Below are 24110 nucleotides of genomic sequence, written 5' to 3'. Positions count from 1 at the left end.
TGATGATGGCTCCCTCTGCTTTAGAGATGGGTTTTATACCATTTCACAGGCCAGAGCATCCCCCCTTAACTTCAATTTATGAAAAAAGGGAGGAGTCTGTTCAAGAAAGGCCTTTTGGGCTGCAGAGGCCCACATCACCTGAACCAGAGACTTTTGCCTCTGAGGAAAGAAGGTTGAAAGACCTTCAGGATGTATTACAGGAAGCAAGTGGCCTAGACACTTCCCCAGAAGTGGAATTTGTCAAACCAGACCCAGGGGAACATGCTGAAACCCCTTATAGAACCCTAATGACAAGAATTATGGAGTTCATGGGTTGGTCTGCGCCTTCACCTGTTTTTCAACAGGATGACCTCACAGATATTCTGGATAAAGGTCCACAGGAGGGTCCTGTGGTTCCCTTTCATTCTGCTTTACAAAGAAAGATTTTAACTAACTGGGAAACTCCTGAAGTTGTCCCTGCAGTTAATAAGAAGTTGTCAACAAAATATAGGGTATCTGCTGCTGACCCTGAATACCTATCGAAGCACCCTACTCCAGAGAGTCTGGTGGTCCAAGCAGCAACTTCATCAGGCAGTACATCTGCATATCCCACTGCTCCACAGGACAGGGATGACAAAAAATATGATGCAATGGCTAAGAAAGTCTTTTCTGCTTGTAGCATGGCATTGAAATCTATTAATGCTACTTGTACGCTCGCTAGGTTCAGCAACACTCTTTGGGAGTGTGCTTAATCAGCGGCTGACTGCCTCCAGGAAGGAGAAGAAAGGGACGCATTTTTAAATATCATCAGAGATGGTAAAGATGCAATGTGCGAGTCCCTTCAAACTGGCATTGATTCTGCTGACAGTATCAACAGGGCCATGGCGGCAAGTACCACAATTCGCAGGCATGCGTGGTTACGAAAGTCTGGCTTTGCTTCAGACGTACAGGCCAGACTTTTGAATATGCCCTTTGACGGCTCTTCCCTTTTCGGTAAAAAGGCGGATGACAGTCTGGAAAAACTGCAAACATCCAAAGCAGCAGCAAAATCATTAGGAGCTGCAATCCGTCAGACTACTTTTCGTCCCTCAGGATCCTCTTGGAGAGGAAGGTCCTTTCGCTATTATTCCACATACGGAAGAGGCAGAGGACGGCCAGCTCAAAGAGGCCAAGGAAAATGTACCCGTGGTGGACGGGGTAGAGGAAAGAAAGCCGCATCAGCAGGAGCCACTTTACCTTCGGCATCTGCATCAGCCGCTCACAAACCGCTCTGAGGTCTCCCCTCACAAAACACCTGTAGGGGGCAGGTTAACTCACCATCTGACGGAATGGCAGGCTATTAAGTCAGATTCTTGGGCTCTGGAGACAGTGGCCCAAGGTTACTGCCTGCCTTTCCTACGCACCCCTCAGAGCCATCCACCGGGGAACAACTCTTTGAAGTTTCCAGATCCGCTCCTCCTGCAGGACATTCTAGACCTGCTAGAGAAAGGTGCCATAGAACCGGTACCTGTAGCGGAAAGGAACACGGGTTGGTACTCCCCCTACTTCATGGTACCGAAAAAGGACGGCGGACTGAGACCCATCTTGGACTTACGAGAATTGAACAAGTTCCTCAGGAAGGACAAGTTGAAGATGGTAACTCTTTCTCAGATCCTTCAGGCCCTCCAGCTTCAGGACTGGCTGGTATCTCTGGACCTTCAGGATGCTTATTTCCATGTGCCAATTCATCTCAAGCACAGGAAATACCTGAGGTTCGCAATTGCCAACTCTCATTATCAATTTCGAGTTCTGCCATTTGGGCTGACCTCCGCCCCGAGGGTCTTTACCAAGCTAATGTCGGTTGTGGCTGCAAGTCTAAGGAGGGAAGGGATTCACGTCTACCCCTACCTGGACGACTGGTTGATCAGAGCGGTATCTTCGGAACAAGTTCAGATCCAACTAGATTGTCTGCCACTTCCTTCAAAAGCTGGGCTTCTCACTTCAATTTAAAGAAGTCACAGATGATACCATCACAGAGACTCCAGTTCATTGGAGCAGTCCTGGACACTTCCCTGGGAAAAGCCTCGCCACCAGAGGTGAGGGCTCAAGATATTCTGCAGATGGTCACCAGATTTCAAAATGCCCAACGTCTCCCAGCCTACGACTTTTTGAGGTTGCTAGGCCTCATGGCATCCTGCATATTCCTTGTGCCAGAGGCTCACCTGAGGATGAGATCTCTTCAGTGGGCACTAAGAACTCAGTGGTCACAGTTCTCAGGAAGAATGACAGATCTCCTTCAGATCCCGGTCAGAGTGGCTCGAGACCTTCAGTGGTGGGCCTGTCGGGAAAACATTTTGAAAGGAGAACTGTTTTGGCAACCATGGCCCGAGAAAACAGTAGTCATGGATGTCTCACTCACGGGGTGGGGAGCCCATGCCAACGACTTGACCATCAGCGGTCGTTGGTCTCCATCGGAGTCCAGACTACATATCAACCTGTTGGAGCTGAGAGCCATCAGACTGGCACTGAAGGCTTTTCTGCCGTCTGTACGGGGGAGAAATGTCCTGATAATGACGGACAATACAGTGGCCATGCGCTACCTCAACAAAAGAGGAGGCCTAGGATCACTACCACTGTGCAGAGAGGCGATGCAGCTCTGGTTTTGGGCAATTCAGGAAGGAATCTCTCTATCGGCAATTCACTTAGCCAGAGAGAAGAACTTGACAGCGGACGCTCTGAGCAGGCAAAACACAGTCTCCCACGAGTGGGAGATAGCTCAGGAAGTCCTTCAAGAGATCTTCGCCCTTTGGGGAACCCTTAAGTGAATCTGTTTGCACCAGTATCAACAGGAAGTGCGACCGGTTTTGCTCCCCCAAGAGGATCTCTAGGAGACGCGTTCGTAGTGGACTGGGAGTTCCCACTTCTGTATGCGTTTCCCCCGGTCCCTGTCATTGCTCAAATGATCAGGAGGTTGAAAAGGTTTCGGAAGACCATGATCCTAATTGCCCCGGATTGGGCCAGGAGAACGTGGTACCCGGACCTTCTGGACATGTCCATCTGCCCTCCAATTCGTCTTCCATACAGTGAAGATCTTCTCTCGCAGAAGGGAGGTCAGGTTCTGCATCCAGCCATCAAGACCCTCAACCTTCACGCTTGGTTTCTGAAAGGTTGAGGTACAAGGATTGGGACCTTCCAGATGACGTCATGGAGGTTTTGCTTTCGGCCAGAAGGCCAGCAACTAAGACTCTATACCGCTGCCGTTGGAATACATTTTGCAGCTGGTGCAGAGAAAAGAATATCAAACCCTTTTCATGTGGTACACCTGCGGTGTTATCCTTTTTACTTTACTTGGCAAATTCAGGCCTTCAAGTTGGCACTATTAAGGGCTATCTCGCAGCGCTGTCAATCTTCAAGCGCACTGCAGAGGAGCCATCATATTTCAAAATTCCATTAGTAATACAATACCTGAAAGGATTAACTAATGTTTATCCTCCAAGACCATTCCAAGTTCCCTTATGGGACTTATATTTAGTTCTAAACTTCCTAAAGAGTGCTCCATTTGAACCACTCCACTCTTGTTCATTGAAGTTTCTCACCCTCAAAACTGTCTTATTAATAACATTAACGTCTGCTAGAAGGGTTAACGAGTTACAAGCCCTATCTTGTAAACCTCCTCATACAATTTTTCATAAGGACAAAGTTGTTCTACAGGTGAAGCCTAACTTTCTCCCAAAGGTAGTTTCTGAATTTCACATCACTCAGAAGATTACTTTACCTTCATTCTATCCTCCTCCCCATCCGGGGAAAGAGGAAGAGAGACTACACAGGCTGGACCCTAAGCGAGCCTTGAGTTTTTATATCAGCAGACTTGCTAAGATTAGGCAAGCAGACCAACTCTTCGTAGGTTACGCAGGACAAAAGTTGGGATTACCAATAACGAAACAAACCATTTCCAGATGGATTATTTTGGCCATTCTGGGATGTTATAAATTGGCAGGGAAAGAGCCCCCTCAAAATCTAAGGGCTCATTCGACCAGGGGTATCGAAGCCTCTTCAGCTCTCCAAAGAGGGGTACCAATTAGAGACATATGTGCGGCTGCCACATTGTCGTCCGCACATACCGTTACCAAATTCTATAGCCTGGATTCCTCCTCTAGTCAAGAGACAAGATTTGGCAAAGCTGTGTTACACTCTGTCCATTATTAAAGGGTAACATGGCATCTCTTACTCCCGCCTCCAATCACATACCACTGCTATGGGAGTCTATCATAGATGAGGAATACGTCGGAGGACACAATCCCTTCGAAGAACAAGTTACTTCTTACCGGGTAACGTTCTTTCGATGGGATGTTCCTCCGACGTATTCCTTATCGCCCCTCCCATCCATCCCCGCAGTAACATTTCCCTTGTGGTTGCAGCTTACGCTCCTTCAAGGGTAATAACCAATTCATGCAAAGACTATCTTACTCTACAAAATGGAACTGAGCAACGGACACTGCACGTGGCTATTTATGGACATGATGACGTCGGCGTCGATACGGTGGCTGTCGAACACCTACTCGACGGACGTCGACGTGCAGCGCCCTCTACTGGGAAAAAAAAAAGTTTTCCGAGGCCAGCAAGCTGGAGATACAATTATCATAGGAATACGTCGGAGGAACATCCCATCGAAAGAACGTTACCAGGTAAGAAGTAACTTGTTCTTCTTTAAAAAGGAAAAAAGAAAATTATATATATATATAATTATAATATAGTGATGAATCTGTGGATGTCGTTCCTTCTCCCCGAGGGGGAAGACCTTCCCATGGGGCCAGGGCAGTGCATTGACAGTACAATAATCCCCCTGGGTGAAAAGGTGTAGAGTATGGCGAGTAATAAAAGTAACCGCAGGATGGGTTTATGGCAAGAGCTAAGAGGAGCATTAGTAAGTGGCATAGTGAGTGTTCCCAATCATGCCTTGAAGAGATATCGGGAAATCGGGAAGGGCAAATGTGGTTTGGGCCAGCAAGCGAGCTGTGGGTCTTGGGTGACACTGGGAAGTCCAGCAAGGGGCAGGTTTTCCGGGCAAATGATGGAACTGGTGCTCACCTATACTTTACCCTGCTACATGATTGCTAGTGAGCAGAACTCGAACTAGAGGCTGGAGTTAAGAGTAAGAAGGCCTTAGTACTGCAAGCTGGCAATCTTACCGCAATTGTCCCGACAATGTTGGCAGACCTTGGCGGAACCAGACTGGCTGAGGCAGGGCGCTGTTGACAGAGTTTATTAGCAAGCATGGAAAAAGCTAATCCCTGGCATGTCTCACACATGCCCATTTCTCCTAATAACCTGATGGTCATTTTTTCCTCTTTGGGTGTGAGATTGTGTTTCCATCTTGGAAAAACTATTGAAACTAAAAACCTAACTGTCTGAGCCGCAAGCCGGTGTCTTCAAAATAGCAACACAGAAGGCAGCGTAAATGAAACGCAGCCAAACGTAGCATGAAAGAAAGACCAGCCCAACGCTCATCGTGAGGGGCCAGTGTTAGATTAAGTCAAAGCCTTGCTTACATCATTTTATGTGTGCAATTTAATTTCCCCAAGTTCAGCATGTTAGGGTCTATGGGCCTCATTCCGAGATTGGAGGCAGCCATGGCGCTATTAGCGCCATGGCTGCCTCCAATACCGGGTCCGGTCTGGTTGGCTGGGGACTTACCGGGTCATTCCGACCCTGGAGGACCCCTTAAGTCCCCATTCAACCAGCCATGCCCCATTCCCATTTGAGCACCGATAGGGCTCAATGGGAATGGGGAAGGTGGCAATTACGGGCCTGCTAATAGCAGGCCTGTAATTAGCGCCCTGGTCCCTTAGCAGGACCCGTAAAGAACATGTGGTCCGACCACACGTCCTTTGCAGTTCCCGCTAAGGGACCTCGGAATGGGGCGGTAAGGGATTACCGGCACTGGTCTCCTTACCGGTGCCCGGTATCCCTTACCGCCCAACTCGGAATGAAGCCCTATGTCTGGGCATGTCCCTCTCCGCCCCCTCAACCCCTCCACCCCCTCTCTTTCTCTCTTTCTGGGAGACAAACTAAACGTAGAAAGTAATGTCTATAAGACTTTGCCTTAATCATAAAGAAAGGCACCTCACTGATGAGGCTTAGTAAGGTTGAAACATGTCTGGGGTTGCAAAGGCTATGTGAACTAGCAGTTCAGGCTGCACTGATCCCATTTGTGGCTGGGGCTATATTTGCATATGGCTTGTCCCCTTCTATGCTAGCACAGACAGGCTAATAACAATGGTTTCAAAGGCTGACCAGATCAATGCCAGTTACAATAAATTAAGTGCCTTCCGTGCATCAATGTTTGGTTTTAAACTTTTTGTTGTTTTTATTTGTACCTATATAGCGTGCTCGCCAAAGCATTGAAAAACAATATTACCTACAACAATTAAATGAAGCAATAGTGTATGTTAATATCCATCATGAGTAAGAGAGTATATTTTTAATTACGTCGGGAAATAAGAAGAAAAGGTAAGGGAATGGACAGAGAACAGGAGAGACTTGCATAATTGAAGTGCTAAAAGTCGACAAAAGAGCAGAGCCTGGATTGGGCACAGGCAGGTACGCTGGGCAGATAGTAGAAATTGTGAATGTATAGCGTGAGTGGGCTGATACCAAGAGATAAGTTGAAAGATATAGACACGCCTTCTCAACCAGACATTTGAATAGAATACAAAGAAAATGGTATTTGATACAAGAATCAAAACATTATTGTAGGCAGTGAAGAGCATTGGTTATAGTATCATGAGGCGAAAGATGGCATAGAACAAGAATTAAAAATAGATCGGAGAGAGGCAAGTAGACAATTGGGCAGACCAAGGAGAAAAGAGAAAAATGTTATATGTTGGCAGTTAAAGCTAGAGACCAAAAGTTTGGTAGTACCAAAAGTAAGGAATAATCAGGCCTTACGAATATCTTCTGGATTGAAACAACATGATCGCACATTAAATGAGATGTGCCTGGCAAATGAAAGGGAAAAAACGTGTCTAACATCGAGAGTACGAGCTGAGGTAGACCGGGGAGGATGATATATAGGAAAAAAGATAGAGGGAGGAGGAATACGGGGCTGGATCTAAGAAGAAAAGAACAAGATTTCTGCTTTAGTAGAATTTAGATGAAGAAAGTTGTCATTCAAGATTCAATAGATGAAGAACAAGCTGAGAGGTTGGAGACTCCGAGAAGGATGAACATGAATAAAAGATTTCGGAGCCATCTGCATACAAATAAGTAAAGTGGACATTTTAACTGAAGGCGGAGTAGTGCAGTTCTTGCAAAAGCTACAAGACCACTTGCATTGGTTTGGAGATTTCATGAAGGGCAAGTACCATTTGCATGGTACTTGACCTTTCTGGAGAGTATGGGGAGGTTTAAAACTGTTATTTGAGATTTACTGCAAACAATCTTTGAAATGCACCATTTTACAGAAAGCCCTGGTAAATATTTTGTCACCAGTCACCATGGAGTGAGTGCATTTCTCTTAGGTCGAGCATGTTAAACTATGGAACTCACCCTGCAGGTCAAGTATAATTATTAAAAATGTGCGAGGCCTGTGGTGTATAACATAACAAGTGGAGTATCAGGAACTGCTCCCTGAGATACCCCAAACTGTAGAGGATGAGGAGCAGAAATGACCAGCTCAAGAAACATAATAAATACGACCAGAGAGATAGGAAAGAAAGTAATTGTGAACAGTCCTAGAAATACCTAAAAATAAAAGCCTAGAAGAAAGGATACTATGATATACTGTGTCAAAAGTCTCAGACAGATCAAGTAAGGTAAGAAGAGAAGATGGTGTGAATGTTTTCTAGCTCGGCTCCAACAACCAAACACCAGCAGAGGGCATTCTTAAAAACACACCGCCTGCAAAAAAAACACTAGCAAAAGGAATTCCAACACAGCAGCTACACTAGAACTGCCAGTGTAGGCGAATGCAGGTCCTATTGAGGCAGTTGTCAAGAACCTTTGTAAATGACAAGTGTAGTTTCCTGCAACATTAGAGACTAGAGCAAAAGGGGAGAAGTTATTTACCCTTAGAGACGCTTGTCTTCTTTTTTGGTAATGGTGGACAGTGCATGGTTGCCTCACCACTGGTGGTTCCCAGCAATTTGAAAAGGTGCAGCACCAAGCAAGGTCATGAAATGGGCTCTGAGAGGTAATCTCACTGGTGACCATCCTAAAGACTCAGCCAAACTCTGCTCAATGTTCAATCCGGTTGAGCTATGGATGATTGAGAACTGGATGTGCATAAGGTGGAGGGAAAATGTAACGACTTACATTCAGCTCTCCCAAAGCCAGGAGCAAACTCATAACAAGCTACGATGCTTTTCCAATCAATCCAGGATACCCCCACAGACAATGGTTAAAACCCTTCGAGTTACCTTGGAAGCCTAACTTAGTTTGGAAGAACATACCAAAACAGTTAGCAGAAAATGCAACTACCACCTTCGTCTACTCAGGAATATTCAACCCTTCCTTACCGAAGAAAACACTGCCACAATAGCCCATGCCACCATTTTATGCAGGATGGACTACTGCAATGCATTGCTCCTTGGGCCTAGCATTTCCAGACAAAAAAGATAACCGTGGATCCAAAATGATGCCGGCCGCATCACACAGTCCCCTGGAAGGATCAGATATCTTGTCATCAGAATGACCTGCATTGGCTGTCCACAGTAGACCGCATCCGTTTTAAAACATGTACCATCCTCCACCACTGCCTTTACAGCAACTCCCCCTCCTATCTGAAATCACCAATAACCCACTATGCCCCAGGAAATGACTGCACTCAATGGACAAGGCTCTGGTTTCCTGTCCCGCTTTTAAATGGACAAGAGGCATGGGTAGATCATTCCCACTCCGGGCGTACCAGCTGCCGGTGAAACTCCCTTCTGGGGAAGCTGAGACTGGAAAAGAATCTTCTGAGGTCCAGGAAGAATTTAAAGACTGTTCTTTTTAACTAAATACCTTTAACATTCTGTTCTAATTTACTTTTTGTCCCGTATTTCTCGTGTTCCTCTTGTATATATGTGCCCCCGTGATGCCTGCAGGTTTTTGGCTGGGCATACATAAATAATCTATGGTACAAAGCGGGCCGGCTTGTGGGAGGTGAAAGCATGCCACACACTGGATGGCCAGTCATTGCAGGATAGCATATGTGACGTAAAGCTTGGCCAGCATCTACCTTCATTATAATGCAGATAACCCTGACTGCTTTCCCTCCCTTTCTGCATGGCATATTAAAGTGTACAGTGATGCTTTCCTGAAAGGATAGAGGTAGTTGAATAGGAGAAAACTGCTAATTCGTTACCATGAAATTCTTTGTTGGGATGCGGGCGTTCAAGCTTACCTGATATTATCAGCGCTGTTTTCTCACTGGGGAGTGTTAACAGGGGTCTGATTCAGGGCCTGATTCATGGAAGTGGTTTATAATTGCGCAATCCCATAGGAAGACGTTCCATGAGTCAGGCCCTTAATTGTTTAGATTTGAATTATTCATCAAGTGGAGGAAGAAATTTGAATGAAGCAATGTTTCTTTTCCCCCATATTCTTTAGAATCATTGGTGCACATTGTCTTTTTTTTCTCTCCTTTTGTATGCATATTTAAGGAAGAGATTTTAGTACCACTCCTACCCAATTTGAATATAAGCAAATGTTGCGCATTTATAAAACTTATGAGTGTTAAAGATGCTTAGCGGGGGCGCTCTTCAGCTAAATCTTGGCTTTCACCACATTGTGACATTTTTATGAATTGCTATTATTATCTGCAAAATTATGTTATGTTCTATGGTTGTTTAATTAATTGTATTATACTAACGCTTTTCTGGCATATGCATCTATTTTTCTGAAATAAAGCTATGAATGAATGCGGCAGCAGTTCTGAATGTGGTCATTTGAATTTCGTGCATTTCGTGCTGGCGGTTAGTATGCTTATCCTTCGGTAGTCGCAATGTCGTTTGAAAGTTGCCACATGTGGTTTCCTCACCAATATCTGCCAGCGCTGCATCCATTCATTCCAGTGTGGTTTTCCCAAAGAATATTAAGAGTGTTGTTCAAATAAAATAAGCTGCCATTTACAGTGTTTCCGGGCAGCGGAGTGCTACGTTCACAGGGAGGGGACAGTGATGATGAGATGGATGGAGAGAAGTGAGTGAGATGTCAAGTGATAGAATGTGCTGAGTGAGTCGGGGCGTGAATGTAAGAGGTATTGCGAATGATAGTAACATAGAACATAACTGTTATAATGATAATGGCACAAATACATGATGCAAACATCACAAGAGGACAAACTTGGTGGGGGCTGGCGAGGAGCGGGGGTAATTCGTGTTGCAAGCTACAAGCCAGTCGCTAGTTTAATTCTATAAATATACACCCAATTTCTTACTTGCCAACAGTCCACAATCACTAGTCCGTTGCATGTGGAGAGTGCATATGTTGCACTCTGACTAGCTAGTATGCACAACGGTTTTTGAATATTTGGAGTGGGCCCTCGTGGGAGTGTGTGGCCCTGATCAATGCATAGATGTACGTGAGCAGTTTTCTACAAAACCGTGTGTGTGAGACAGTTCGAGTGTGACGGTGTATATAATATATACTAGATTTCATTGTTGAGAGAAAGCAGCATGGGGCAATGCATACACTGGGCCCTCATCATGATGAGGGCTTGCTCTGCCTAGCTCTCTGACGCAGGGCAATGACAATGTAGCAAGCCACAAAACTCCGCTGTAGTTTTCTCTGATTGCACATTGAGCAACGATGTTTGTCGATCCCTGCCTTGCTGTTGGCTCTTTCCCGCCATTAGCGAGAACCTTCCCATGCTAGAGTGGAGTATATTTTCTACACCCATGTAAATTGCACAGAGGGTGTAATGTTTCCACTTAAATGAAAAAAAGTTTTAAAAAGTCGGCGTAAGATGCGACATTGGCTTTACGTGTTTTTAACCCAATGCAAATTGTGTAAATGACTGCCATTTACACCTGGCAGGCAGCGTTAACAATGGGTCCCTATGGAACCCACCTGCAGATTAAAACGGCATACTGCGTGTGAATCCAGTCCTTTGCCACCAACCTCCAAGTCAGATGCGGACAGTAATGCATGCAGGTTTGTTTGGCAGAGCTGAGGGGGTTGGTGGAAGCAGCAATTTGCTACACAAATCAACGAGAATCTAGCGTGATGTAAAAAGCATGCGTAAAACTACTTCGTATCATTTTGTACACCTGCTTTTTATGTTCTACCTGGGCGAAAGTTAACTTTTGAAGAGCAGTTCTGCTATAGACCCAACCGGAGTACCCCGAGCACATAGCTTGCCGTCGCTCGCCTTGGTGCAGGCGTGCTGTGTCATATGATATCCGGGTTCGGTTATCTGTTACAAGGCGGAAATTCTCGTTGGTACATCCTGTGTGAGGGATGCGAGCGGCTGGGGCCCTCTGTTAAGAGGCTGTCCTGTGAGTGGACAAAAACTTGGTGGACGAAGACGACTCCATGACCTAGTTTCGTGTAAGCTGGCTCCTCTCTTTCTTTGCAGCCTTGTATCATTAAATGGCGCGCGGTGGGCCTCATGATGGCTGCCTGTTGTAGCCCCAGAAACTCGTACTTCATGAAGGTTGTGTGTTTCAAGGTCAGAAGGCCTCTCGTGCTCTGCTGGAGGGAATTAAAAGATTCTTAGGAGGGAGGGGTTGTCAACATTTTTGTAAAAGACAGTACTCTGTTCCGAAGTGAGAGTGCCCGCTATTCCCTGGGAGGTGGGAGTACCCACTATTCCCTGGGGGGGGGGGGGGAGTGCCCGCTATTCCCTGGGAGGGGGGAGTGCCCGCTATTCCCTGTGAGGTGGGAGTGCCCGCTATTCCCTGTGAGGTGGGAGTGCCCGTTACTCCCTGGGAGATGGGCGTGCTTGTTACTCCCTGGGAGATGGGCGTGCTTGTTACTCCCTGGGAGGTGGTGGTGCTTGGGAGGTGGGGGTGCTCGCTATTCCCTGGGAGGTGGCCGTGCTCGCTATTCTCTGTAAGGTGGGAGTGCCCGCTATTCCCTGGGAGGGGGGAGTGCCCGCTATTCCCTGGGAGGGGGGAGTGCCCGCTATTCCCTGGGAGGGGGGAGTGCCCGCTATTCCCTGGGAGGTGGGAGTGCTTGTTACTCCCTGGGAGATGGGCGTGCTTGGTACTCCCTGGGAGGTGGTGGTGCTTGGGAGGTGGGGGTGCTCGCTATTCCCTGGGAGGTGGCCGTGCTCGCTATTCCCTGGGAGGTGGGAGTGCTTGTTACTCCCTGGGAGATGGGCGTGCTTGTTACTCCCTGGGAGGTGGTGGTGCTTGGGAGGTGGGGGTGCTCGCTATTCCCTGGGAGGTGGCCGTGCTCGCTATTCCCTGTGAGGTGGGAGTGCCCGCTATTCCCTGGGAGGGGGGAGTGCCCGCTATTCCCTGGGAGGGGGGAGTGCCCGCTATTCCCTGTGAGGTGGGAGTGCCCGCTATTCCCTGGGAGGTGGGAGTGCTTGTTACTCCCTGGGAGATGGGCGTGCTTGTTACTCCCTGGGAGGTGGTGGTGCTTGGGAGGTGGGGGTGCTCGCTATTCCCTGGGAGGTGGCCGTGCTCGCTATTCCCTGGGAGGTGGCCGTGCTCGCTATTCCCTGGGAGGTGGGAGTGCTTGTTACTCCCTGGGAGATGGGCGTGCTTGTTACTCCCTGGGAGATGGGCGTGCTTGTTACTCCCTGGGAGGTGGTGGTGCTCGCTATTCCCCGGGAGGTGGCCGTGCTCGCTATTCCCTGTGAGGTGGGAGTGCCCGCTATTCCCTGGGAGGGGGGAGTGCCCGCTATTCCCTGTGAGGTGGGAGTACCCGCTATTCCCTGTGAGGTGGGAGTGCTTGTTACTCCCTGGGAGATGGGCGTGCTTGTTACTCCCTGGGAGGTGGTGGTGCTTGGGAGGTGGGGGTGCTCGCTATTCCCTGGGAGGTGGCCGTGCTCGCTATTCCCTGGGAGGTGGGAGTGCTTGTTACTCCCTGGGAGATGGGCGTGCTTGTTACTCCCTGGGAGGTGGTGGTGCTTGGGAGGTGGGGGTGCTCGCTATTTCCTGTGAGGTGGGAGTGCCCGCTATTCCCTGGGAGGGGGGAGTGCCCGCTATTCCCTGGGAGGTGGGGGTGCTCGCTATTTCCTGGGAGGTGGGAGTGCTTGCTTGTCTCTGGGTAGTGTCGGTGCTTGCTATTCTCTGGGAGGTGGGAGTGCTTGTTACTCCCTGGGAGATGGGCGTGCTCGTTACTCCCTGGGAGGTGGTGGTGCTTGGGAGGTGGGGGTGCTCGCTATTCCCTGGGACGTGGCCGTGCTCGCTATTTCCTGGGAGGTGGGAGTGCTTGCTTGTCTCTGGGTAGTGTCGGTGCTTGCTATTCTCTGGGAGATGTTGATGCTTGTTACTTTCTGGGAGGTTGGAGTGTGAGGTGCAGGGTCTGGGTGGAGGAAGTGAGGACAACTGTGTTGGGTCTTGTGTGGGATATGCACAAGATGGATGGTGGAAGTGAGATCGTCAGTATTGGTGATGACTAAGTGCCACAGTCTGATGGTAAAAGTTGTGTTATGTAGCTATGATGAATTCCGCCATTTGCAAAGTCTCTAGGAGCACTAACTGACTGGAAAGATAGGGGAGCCTAGGTTTGCGGGAAAAGGTCAAATGGCTTTGATGATATGTTGCTATGAGCAGACCCCAAGTACTCTGAGCTCTGTGTGTGGAGTTGTTACTAGGCATTGTGCCCCAAGCCCCATGGAATCCTAGTGATTTGAGGAATGTGTGTAATGCTAAGAAGAGCTTGAGATACAGAGGAATTGTGCACCTTCATACAGTGTTCTAATCCCTTGTGGGCTGATAGGAATCCACTCATGAGTGATTGTGCTTGCCGAGGTGCGCAGCATTTGTGTCCGGAGAGTAAATGGCCCGCAGAGGATGTAGGACATTGTGCTGAATTTTCACTGATTAGAGATACTGTGGTGCAAAAGATTGCTTGATGTGCCCCTGTAAATCTGAATGGGGGTACACATTTGAATTCTAGATAGAGGACAGATGAGTCTCCAGCTGACTTTCTAGACCTATGAAAGTTGTCTAGATGCAGCATTCAGATATACATCAGCCTGGATAGCCATCACAGGAAGCGGCAACAGGGCATTCACACAGTGGCTGCCACCCAAGGTTCAACAGTAGTTGAGGTTGGTTTGTGTTCAGTGGCATACACATCCCCTCGCCTTGTAGATAGTGGTGGTGAATTGTGTGAAGAACAAAAGAAGGATGCCAATGAGGGTAAATTGATGGCACTTCAAAATGGACAACGGCAGAAACAATTGACAGGGCAGAGGAGGGCAGTGTTTGTGAATGCAGGGGTCTGCAACTGGAAAAGGGCTGCTGAATGTGCCCGGAGAAGGTGAGGAGGCTGTGGATGTGGTAATCCGGGCCAGCAAGGGAATTTGAATGCATTTGTTGCCAGTTATACAGCCTGTCACCATTGCCAACTGGAGGGTCAATGTTTAAGGGATACAAGTGCAAACCATGGTGCGTTTAGGGCACAGGAATCCAAAGAAACTGCCATGTGATCAGAAGCTCTGTGAGTCTCTGGCGCATTTTCTAATTAGCCAATAGTACATGTGATGACTGAACTGCTGCAGTTGTCCCATTTCTGAAAGGCACGCCTTTTTATTGAGTCTTTTTCCACTAGTGAACCTGTTATGGAGAGGCTTGTGCAAATCAAATGAACTATTTATTGCACTCTAGATGGGGGTGTATCTAGAAATTCCAGTAGAACATGAAAATTAAGTTGTTATATTGAGAAGTGAACAAAAATGGGAGATACGTCTGAATTGACTAGGGATGGTGAAGATTGATATTGATTAATAGCTTCAAGGGACCCAAGAGGAGTGGTCTCAGCACAGAATCGATGTAGGTTTAATTCAGAATTGTGAACTGGTGCAAATCTAAGGAAACCCAAGTAAACCTTTAACCCGAAAGCCGCAATTTCCTATTAAACCTGCTCTAGATCCCCAAAAAGATGATATATGAATACCATGAATTATTATTATTATTGTGTATTGCTAAAATGAAAGAAAATTACTGGAGAAAATGTCCTCTCTAGTTAATTTTTTTTTCTTCTAAGGCTGTCCTCTTAAGTGTGGAGGACGAGCTATCTCGCCCTGCTGTCCAGGGTAAGACCTCCCCTTCCGTGCCTGGGGGTCGGGGTGCAGCTCTGATGACGTTGGCGCACCTCATCAGCAAATGAAATTTACATGCTGAAGCAGAGAGGCTTCAGCATGTACATTTCGCAGACACGCTTTTGCGTGCTGCAAGGTCATTTCTTGCCCGGTTTCCATGAGTGAGGGCTCGATACTGTGCTCTTTCCAACAGTCCCTCGCTCATGCAAATTGCTGGTTGCGGATCATTCGATCCTGGATCAGCAATGACCACTAGACCACCAGGACATTGATTTTGGGGGTGGGGACCCCCCACCAAGCCAAATAGCCCCCCAACCCCACTGCCAAAAAAGAAAAAATGGCACAATGTTTTGCCGTCTTTGGGGGCAGATGGGGGCTTGATTTGCACCCATCTGCCCTGAAAAAAGGCAATTTTTTTTGTCTCTGTAAAGGCACACTTGGGGGCATTAGGGGGCTGCCCTTTGCCCTTCTTGCAGCTTCCCTGGGGGAGGGAGGGCAAAACATTGGGTCTGTCCCCATTTTGCCACCGCTGGGAAAGAGCAAAGACCACTAGGCCACCGCGATATGATCTTGGGGCGGGGGGGCCTCTTTGTGTGCCCCAACCCCAGCCCAATCCGCCCCCACCCCCAAAAATGCCAACAAGACCGCATAATGTTTTGCCTTCTTTGGGGGCAAATTAGTGCTGTTTTACCCCCATTTGCCCCCAAGGAAGGCAAAACAACATAGGGAAATTTAGCCAGAGGTACACTTGGGGTCATCAGGGGGCTGGCCCTATGCCTGTAGGGACAGCCCCCTCAGGAATTTCCCCATGGAGGAGCAGCTCCTTTCTGCTTCCCCAGGAGAAGGGGGGCATAATTGAGGGTCTGGTCCCATTTTGCCAACCCTGGGAAGCAGTAAGGAGCACTAAGCCACTAGGAAAAAAATGTTGCGTTTAAGGGGCTGTTTCTCCCGTTGCCCGTCGCAGTACCCCCGGCTGTCCTGGCTTTTCCCTCCAGGCAGAGATTGGGACCATACAGGGCCTCCCTGGGACCACCGCTGGGCTTGGGGGTGGTCGACCCATGTGCATGGCAGACCCCCAAGGCCAGGGGCAGCACCCCAGGTCGTCCAAGAGCTTTGGCTGGGCTGCGTTACAGCTTTTCCCTCTGGGGGAGGTGGGGTGTGGACTCTGCCGGGGCTCCCTGGTACCACAGCTGGGCTTTGGGACAGTCGACCCACATTGGAGACATGTGCCCAAAGCTGGGGACATCACCCCAACCGCCCTGGAGTTCTTGCTGTGCTGTGTTACAGCTTTTCTCTATGGGGAGTGACAGGGACTGTGCCGCCCCACCCCATGTCTGCCACTGGAGTTGGGGACGGTTGACCCACATGGGAGACAGGCGTCCAAGGCCGGGAGCAGCACCTGCAACCGTTCTTGAGCTTTGGCCGTGCTGCATTACAGCTTTTCCCTGCGGGGAGGGATAGTGAGCCCGCCGTGGCTCCTTGGGACTGCCGCTGAACTTGGGGACGGTTGACCTACATGGGAGACAGGCGCCCAAGGCGGTGAAAACACCCCCAGCCGCCTTAGAGCTCTGGCTGGGCTGCGCCACAGTTTTTCCCTCTGGGAAGAGATGGGGACTCTGCCGGGGCTCCCTGGGTCCGCCGCTGGACTTGTGGACGGTCGGCCCACATTGTGGACAGGCTCCCAAGGCCGGGGGCAGCACCTCTGGCCGTCCTGGAGCTCTGGCTGCACTGCGTTACAGCTTTTCCCTCTGGGGAGAGATGGGGACCCTGCCCAGGGCTCCTTAGGACTGCCGCGGTGTCACGGTTTTATTACATGGTACACTCCAGCCAGGGACTATTTGCCCACGATGAATGTGGCATACAATGAAGTGCTTTTTATTTTAATAAACCACAGGTTCTTTTATTTAAGTAGGCCTCCAACCCGTTTCGCACCCAACCTCCACAAACACCCCGTGTCACAATGGACCAGGAATCGGGCCGGTGTGTATCAATAAGATATTTATTAATGTATTATTTAATGGAAAAGGAAAGTCGAACAATTTTACAGACACCAGTTTTGTGCTACACAATTGCACTAATCTCTACAAAACAATACAGTGAAGATATACTGTTTACAATTCTCACAATCTTTAAAGACAGCACAGAAAAAGAGCAATCTTTAGAAAGAGATAACCCCAATGGATTAGCACTCCCCCCTGCAACACTCACCCCAAATATTAGCTAACTTGATTCCTTTGAATGGAAGGAGTAGAGATAAAGGGAAAAAATTGTATTTTGAGTAAAGCCCACCCCCCAAGGATGGGAGGCCTGCTAAGAAAGTCAACACCCGTTTTTGGAGCAAAACGGCAGAATCAGATTTTGATTACTCACCACTGCTATGGGACAAAATAAACGGAAAATCGTGTTACTACACTTGCGGAGATAGGGAAGCTTAGAGACTACTAATAAGCACACCAGGGCAACGTGGATATAAAGTAGGAACATCGATTTTTGGGGAGAAAGCAAATTCAAATGGAAAAATACAAAAGGCAAATGGAAATTCGTTTTACACAGAATATACAATGACAGGCAGCTCAGGGAAGGGGTATAGCTCAATACAAATCGGGTTTCATTGACACGGACAGAGAAACATGACAGATTTGTAGGCAAAGGGGATTGCTCTGAATGGGACTACGGGTTGGGGTTTTCAATGGGACAGGTGCAAATAGGAATTTGTGGGGTAATGCACATAATACACGGGCAAATTCGGTTTTCAGTTACAATGAGATTAATTCTTTTGCGGCAACACTGTGATTATAAGTCACTAGGGACAAGGGGGTTCATTTCGAATTTTAACCAACTTGTACCATTAATTTCAATGGGGGAATTAATGGATTTACTTAAGAATATGCTAAGGTTTTATAGACACTGAGAGGTTTACCAAAGGGAATATGCTAACATACACGGGCTAAACACAGATTCTTCTATGGGAAGGTGACTGAATTACACTAGCAATGTGAAGTTTTCAATGGGGTTTTCAATGGGTGCAACGTTGCACAAAGGAAGGGCTTATGCAATTTAGGGCTGGGTTTATTTGCTTCTTACAAAGTAAGCCTTGGTTTGGGATTCTGGAAAGTCAGCTGGATCTCAGGACCCTTTGGACAGCTAGGCAAGGGGTCTGGTCACTGCACTCTCCTTGGTCCTTGGTTTGGGATTCTGGACAGCCAGCTGGATCTCAGGACATTCTGAACAGCTAGGCAAAGGGTCTGGTCACTGCACTCTCCTTGGTATGGTTCCACTGCCTCCTCTCTGTCCTCCTTCTCTGGTCTGCCTGGATTCTTGTGTGTGCCCTGACTTAGTACAGCCCCCCCCTATATAGCCCAAATGACATCATTCACTTTACAATCTAGGGGGAGTACTCTATAATTACCCCTACCCCCAGGATTGGACAGTCAATCATTCCTCTCTCTGCCCCCTGGCATGATTGGTTCAAGGGAAGAGAGCACCATCTGTCTATTGGCATTTTACTGCCCTTCTTTGTTCTCTTGGCCACTTTTTGACAAAAACCCAGTTATGTCTCATAACTCCATATTTCTACTAGCCCCTGACATATGCATTAGATATTCGGTTTGAGGGGGTCATAGGGAATTAGGTAAGCCGATCACCAACTCCGTACGAGGTAGCATGGCTCTTTGGCACATTTTTGCCATTTTCATAAAATGTATAATAGTTATGACTTTGCAACTGATCACGCATATTCCTAATTTCACCTTCCATCTTTCCATCAAATCTCATGCTTGTCACATCTTCCGAGCAGCCAGAAACTAGTCTTAACTGGCCATTTCAGTCCCCAATGTCCTAGGAAAATGCACTATTGCTCTTAAAAAACGCCTGGAAATTACATAACAACATAGCATAAAACTAAATTATTTTTCATTCTAATTTTTACAAAAATGCCTAAAAATGGACTCAGTCCTTTAATGTTAATTTGGAGGATCTGTCCCACTTTGCGGTAGGGGTGCTTTATCCCCCACAGCCGCTGACCAGAGATTCTGATTGGCCCCTATGAAGTTGTCAGTTTGTCCTTGGTAGTGGGTGCAGGAGGAACTCGCACCTCCCAGTTAAGTTTTTAGCCACACTGGCTTTCTTTGAAATCCCTGAGCCCCTGCCTCCGGTCTGGCAGAGCAGGGAATTATAACCCCCTCAGTACATCACATGTCCTTGCAGGCTGATTCACTAGTAGGTGTGACTTTCAGTGGAGAGCAGGGCTTTCAATTAAGAAGTTTCCTGCCTGAACACACAAAAGTTTTTTTCCCAGTATTGTGAGCCCCTCCCAAGGTGATTGAAGTCTTGTGGGAGGGAACATAATGTACATTGCTTCTTCAACCCCCTCCCCACAGCATTTTTCACGGACATTTCTGTGCGGGCAAAGCTATCCTGCACGGTGGTTTTTTAAAGTCATTTCTTTATTTTTTTACATGCGTGCAAGCCGTTTCTGCGTCTGATGTTTGATCTCCTATCTTGTATGTCACGGGATTCTTTGATTTGTCCTTTTTGAGTGAGTTGGTTTTTGTTGTTGGTCCATTGACAATGAGGGGTAGGCCCCTTTCCATGGGGTTCTTTGATTTGACACTGAATAAAAGAAAAAGCCAAGCCGTTTTTCATTTGCAATGTTTTAAAGGGCAGATGTTCAAGTGAAATGAAAAGCAAAAGCCGTCTCTGGTTGTAGGATTGCAATTCCTGCCTTCCATGTGAATGAAAAGTACAATGAGGATGTTTTTGATGCAGTACATAACTTCATGTCATTCAAGTGAAACAAAAGCCATGCAGGGCCGTTTTTGGATTTCAGGGTTCAACTGCTTGCCACTCATCTGACGGGGAAAGCAAAGCACAGCCGTTTTTGTGCAGAGTTTCAATGCATTTTTTTTCCAAATGAAAAGAGATTTCTGTTTAGGGCCTTTAAATGCACCCCACAGCTGGACTTGGGAACCGATTGCCCTTTTTTTTTCCGCCCAGGTAATTGCACCCACGCATGTGAAGTACCGTGTTTTTCATCGGGGCACCCGTGGGAACGTAGGACATGTGGTGTTGCCGGCGTGTTTTGGTGGCTTCGTGGTGGCAAATGCCTGAACATTTTGGGTTTCCCTCTACAATTTGGCCTTTGCCAGGCCTTGTGGGTAATACATTCTAGGGCGATTCGTGCAAGTCGGACCCCTTGGGATTCCCACGGGTGTCTTCTTTTCAGAAATGCATGCGGTTCCCTGTTTTTCTAGGTGGCTGCGACAACCCAGGCCTAAATCTGTGGGTTGTCCACTAGACGAAATACAGTAAAAATGTGGTCTTGGCAGGCCATTTGGTGTACCAGTGGTTTAGCCTTTTCTCCCAAACATGCGAGGTAACATTTTCATCGGGACACCTGTGGAAACATGGAAAGGTAGGACATGTGCTATGGCCGGCGTGTTTTGGTGGTTTCCTGGTGGCAATGTGAAAATTGTGTTTTTTCCCCTACATTTTGGAATTTGCCGGGCCTTGTGGGTTTTCATACATTTCTTACTGCACTGTTACACAACTCTTTCATTTCCTAAATGTGACATACATTTAGTCAGTGCTTTAGGCACTGTATGCTTTTGTAGCCTGCGCAGGTCACCTATCCTTCAAAAGGTCTGCCTGTGTTCTTTCAAAAAATGTATGCTTGCCATTCTTCACCACATCCCTTTTCCTTATTTTCAAATGCTAATTACGTCTGTTTAGGCCATCAGCATAAAAATCCTGTGTACCATGGCTCCATTTTTGCTCGTGGTATTGCTTGTTTTGTGAAACATTACGAAAAATGTGTGATTTCCTAACTAGAATAGTCGGAGGAATGTAGCAGTGCATTGCTTTTCTCAATATTCACAGAAGCCATTACCTTACAAATGCAAACATGTCCAGCACATACTTTTTTTCTGTCACTTTTCCAATTTCTTCCCAAACTATGGGAATTATAGGTGCATAGTTGTTGCCTTATTCGTGCAAATGACGCCTTCCTGAACTTGGAATTTTGTCTACTTTTCAGAAAGGTATGCATTTCCGTGTTCCCATTGAGCTTTCCTACCCTCCTCTTCCATTCCATCCAAGCATGTCCTATTAAACAAAAAAACATTGCCTACCTCTCACAAAACTGATGGTAACCATATGAAAAATGTTTCCACTCAACCTGTTCTTGTAAGCTTACAAAATGGCTAATTCAGAACTGCAAACCATTTGTTCCTAGCTCTTAAAAGAAAAAAACCACAGGCTTCTTTGTACATAATTGTATTGACATTTGGTCACTTTTTGTTACTTTTTCACAGACCACTACTGCAAACGACTAATCATTGGTGGTGTTATGACCGCTTACAAGTGGGAAGAAAATGGTGAAAATTTGGCTGGGATATCACTTTTTTATTTTTATTTCAAACCGTTGTTTTATTAGTTCAACAAACTTTTACAACTTTTATATTTTCTTCTTGATATACAGTTAAAACATTTTTTTTTGTTTATATCAATTAAGCAGTTTCCATCTAAAAAAGTTCCTTTCCTGTGTACAGTTGCCTTTGCATTCTAGGAACAATTTATATACATATAAGTAACAATCAAGGTAATTCGTTTCCCATCCATCATGTGCACGCAGTTTAAGCATCTTCTTATTTACATAATGTTACGAAAGTCCAAGTGGTAAAAAAACACTAGTACTCAGGCTTCATTACAACACTTAAGGATACATTTGTAATTACCATGCAGGTTCCATATATTATAATGTGATTCTAACTTCTAAGTAAGCTTAAGTATGAAGAAAGCCAAACCGCTAACGAGTGTCATGCGAGATTATAGCAAGAGATCAATATGCTTTACAAAAACAGAAGTGATAGAAATGCGGTATCAACAAAAAAGTTACATGGGATTGAATGCGACATACCAAAATGTCCAAGCGAACACCCTCAGCAGTTAAGGGGTTAATACCGTGCTAAATTGTGTTGTTGATATTTATTAGTTGAACATCCGAGTTGTACGAGTAGGAATAAGCTGTGCCTCACCCTTCATTCTGGCCATTTGGCTCCCCTGGACTTTGAAAGCTATTCTTCTGCAGTAGGATATTTACAGTGACTCGCTAAGGCAGACAAGCAGAGATCCTTTGTGGTTAAGCTTGTTGGTACAACCAAAAGATAGGTCTGGTTTCTTGCACACACTTTAAAACCCCTTTCATATTAAAGAAAGTCAGTCCATTATATGGCATATCTAGATATTAATCGAATCTTAGTCTACGGCTCCAAAACCACTTTCGGAAACACCTATTTTGAATAACCCAAATTTGCCACCAATTTTTCCCCTGGGAGATCCTGATTGGAAGCAGTTCGGGATGACAACTATCAGCTTATCAACTTGACCGCAGCACTGTGAAACAGTTTTCTGATTTATTGTAAAGAAGTGGTCATGGTTTTGGTATGTGTATCAGTATATCTTTCTTTGGTTACTTACAAATGCAGAATTTCTTTAGAGAAACTGTCACAAATCGGGGATTCTTAATTCATTTGTGCAATTTATAGTGTTGATGGTATAAACAGGAGCATTTTGGTGGCATTTGCTCTTTTGCAGCAGAAGGATAATCTTGGCCACTTTTATTTTCGGGAAAAGTGACGTAAAGGAGGAGGAGTACTTTTGGATGATATAGATTGGGGGAAGTTATGTTCCCCGGAGTCCAAATTTGATATATGTTATTCTGTGTCAACAGATTATATCAAATGCCAGATAGATTAGCAATGTTCTGTCCCGGCACTCCAGGGTCATGCTAGTGTTGTAATTCCAGAAGTAGCCGTTTGGATATCTATGTCACCTGTCCAAGAATCCAGGAATTGTGTGGATTGTCTTTCTCTTGAATATAGAAAGAGTGGATTTTTGTGGGCTCTTTGGTATCCTGGGTACAGAGCCGGTGGCCGGGGTACCCTCGCCACTCTGACCTCTGTCTTTTTGGATCATTAGATTCTCAATCTTTTAGTTACTAAATCGGTCAAAGATCCACAATGATTACTGAGTGAAGAAGATGAAAAATGTCATGCATTTATAGAATGGGGTCTATTATTAATTTAGTGGCAAGTTTCGGAGATCATGGAGAATTTTGCTAGTGTATTTTCTTTTTAAAGACTTTATCATTTTTTGTAAACAGTAAATTAAAAACAATACAGAACCAAAACAAAAAGGTGTGCTTGGAAATCTCACAGGTACTGTGGTAAGTTCATAGTGTCATCAGACCAAATGAAGCCCAAACAAATATAAGTCAGACAAACGAATGACCCTTTTAAACTGATCATAACGTTTGAAAGCTAAATCGGAGGGAATTGTTGCAGCATTTGCGGTCTGACAGAACGTATGGGATATTTCTCACAAAATCCGTGGAGAAGGGAGCCAGATTCTGACATGTTCAGAGATGCATCCTTGGGCGGAAGTGCAAACCTTCTATGCTGCAGCCATCTCCCAAATCTTATACCACCAGACATTAAATCTGTGGTCCATCGCCACCTTCCAGCTCCTGGCAAGAGCAATGCGGTTGCTATTGCAGTTTAAATTGTGATTTTGACATGAGAATATTCTAGCTACGTTTATAAACCACATTTAATTCTGTATTTACTGTTGTGTGTCCGGAGCAGTTTCATTCTAGGAAACGCATGTAATCTAATAATATAACTAAAGGCCAGATGTATGGTTGCCCTGTATGTTTGTCTGATGCAGTAGCTCCGCCTCTTGTCACTGCTTGTGGGAGCTGTTGCCTTCTGATAGGATAGTGGTCCAATTTGCATTGCTTCGTCTGTTGTCACCACTAGAGGGAGCTATTGGCTTAGGATATATAGCAGACCTACTGTGTCAATGAAAACGTGCCCTTTGGCCCCTGTACACACAGGGCTTGTACACTAGTTATGTAATTAGTAAATGAAAAGCAAAGGATCTGTTTGAT

At 46.4% G+C, this 24110-nt stretch overlaps 1 protein-coding gene across 4 annotated transcripts in view; it reads left to right on the top strand.

Moving 5' to 3' along the window:
- Positions 1-24110, top strand: part of NBEAL2 (neurobeachin like 2) — a 1179347-nt gene that overhangs the window by 345059 nt on the left and 810178 nt on the right. The gene's annotated exons all lie outside the window — the stretch shown is intronic.

Source organism: Ambystoma mexicanum, chromosome 2p (genome assembly GCF_040938575.1).
Source record: "Ambystoma mexicanum isolate Mex_15411 chromosome 2p, UKY_AmexF1_1, whole genome shotgun sequence".
Taxonomy (NCBI): domain Eukaryota; kingdom Metazoa; phylum Chordata; class Amphibia; order Caudata; family Ambystomatidae; genus Ambystoma; species Ambystoma mexicanum.
Note: the sequence above shows the minus strand (reverse complement) of the source record. Positions and strands in the feature narration are given on the sequence as shown.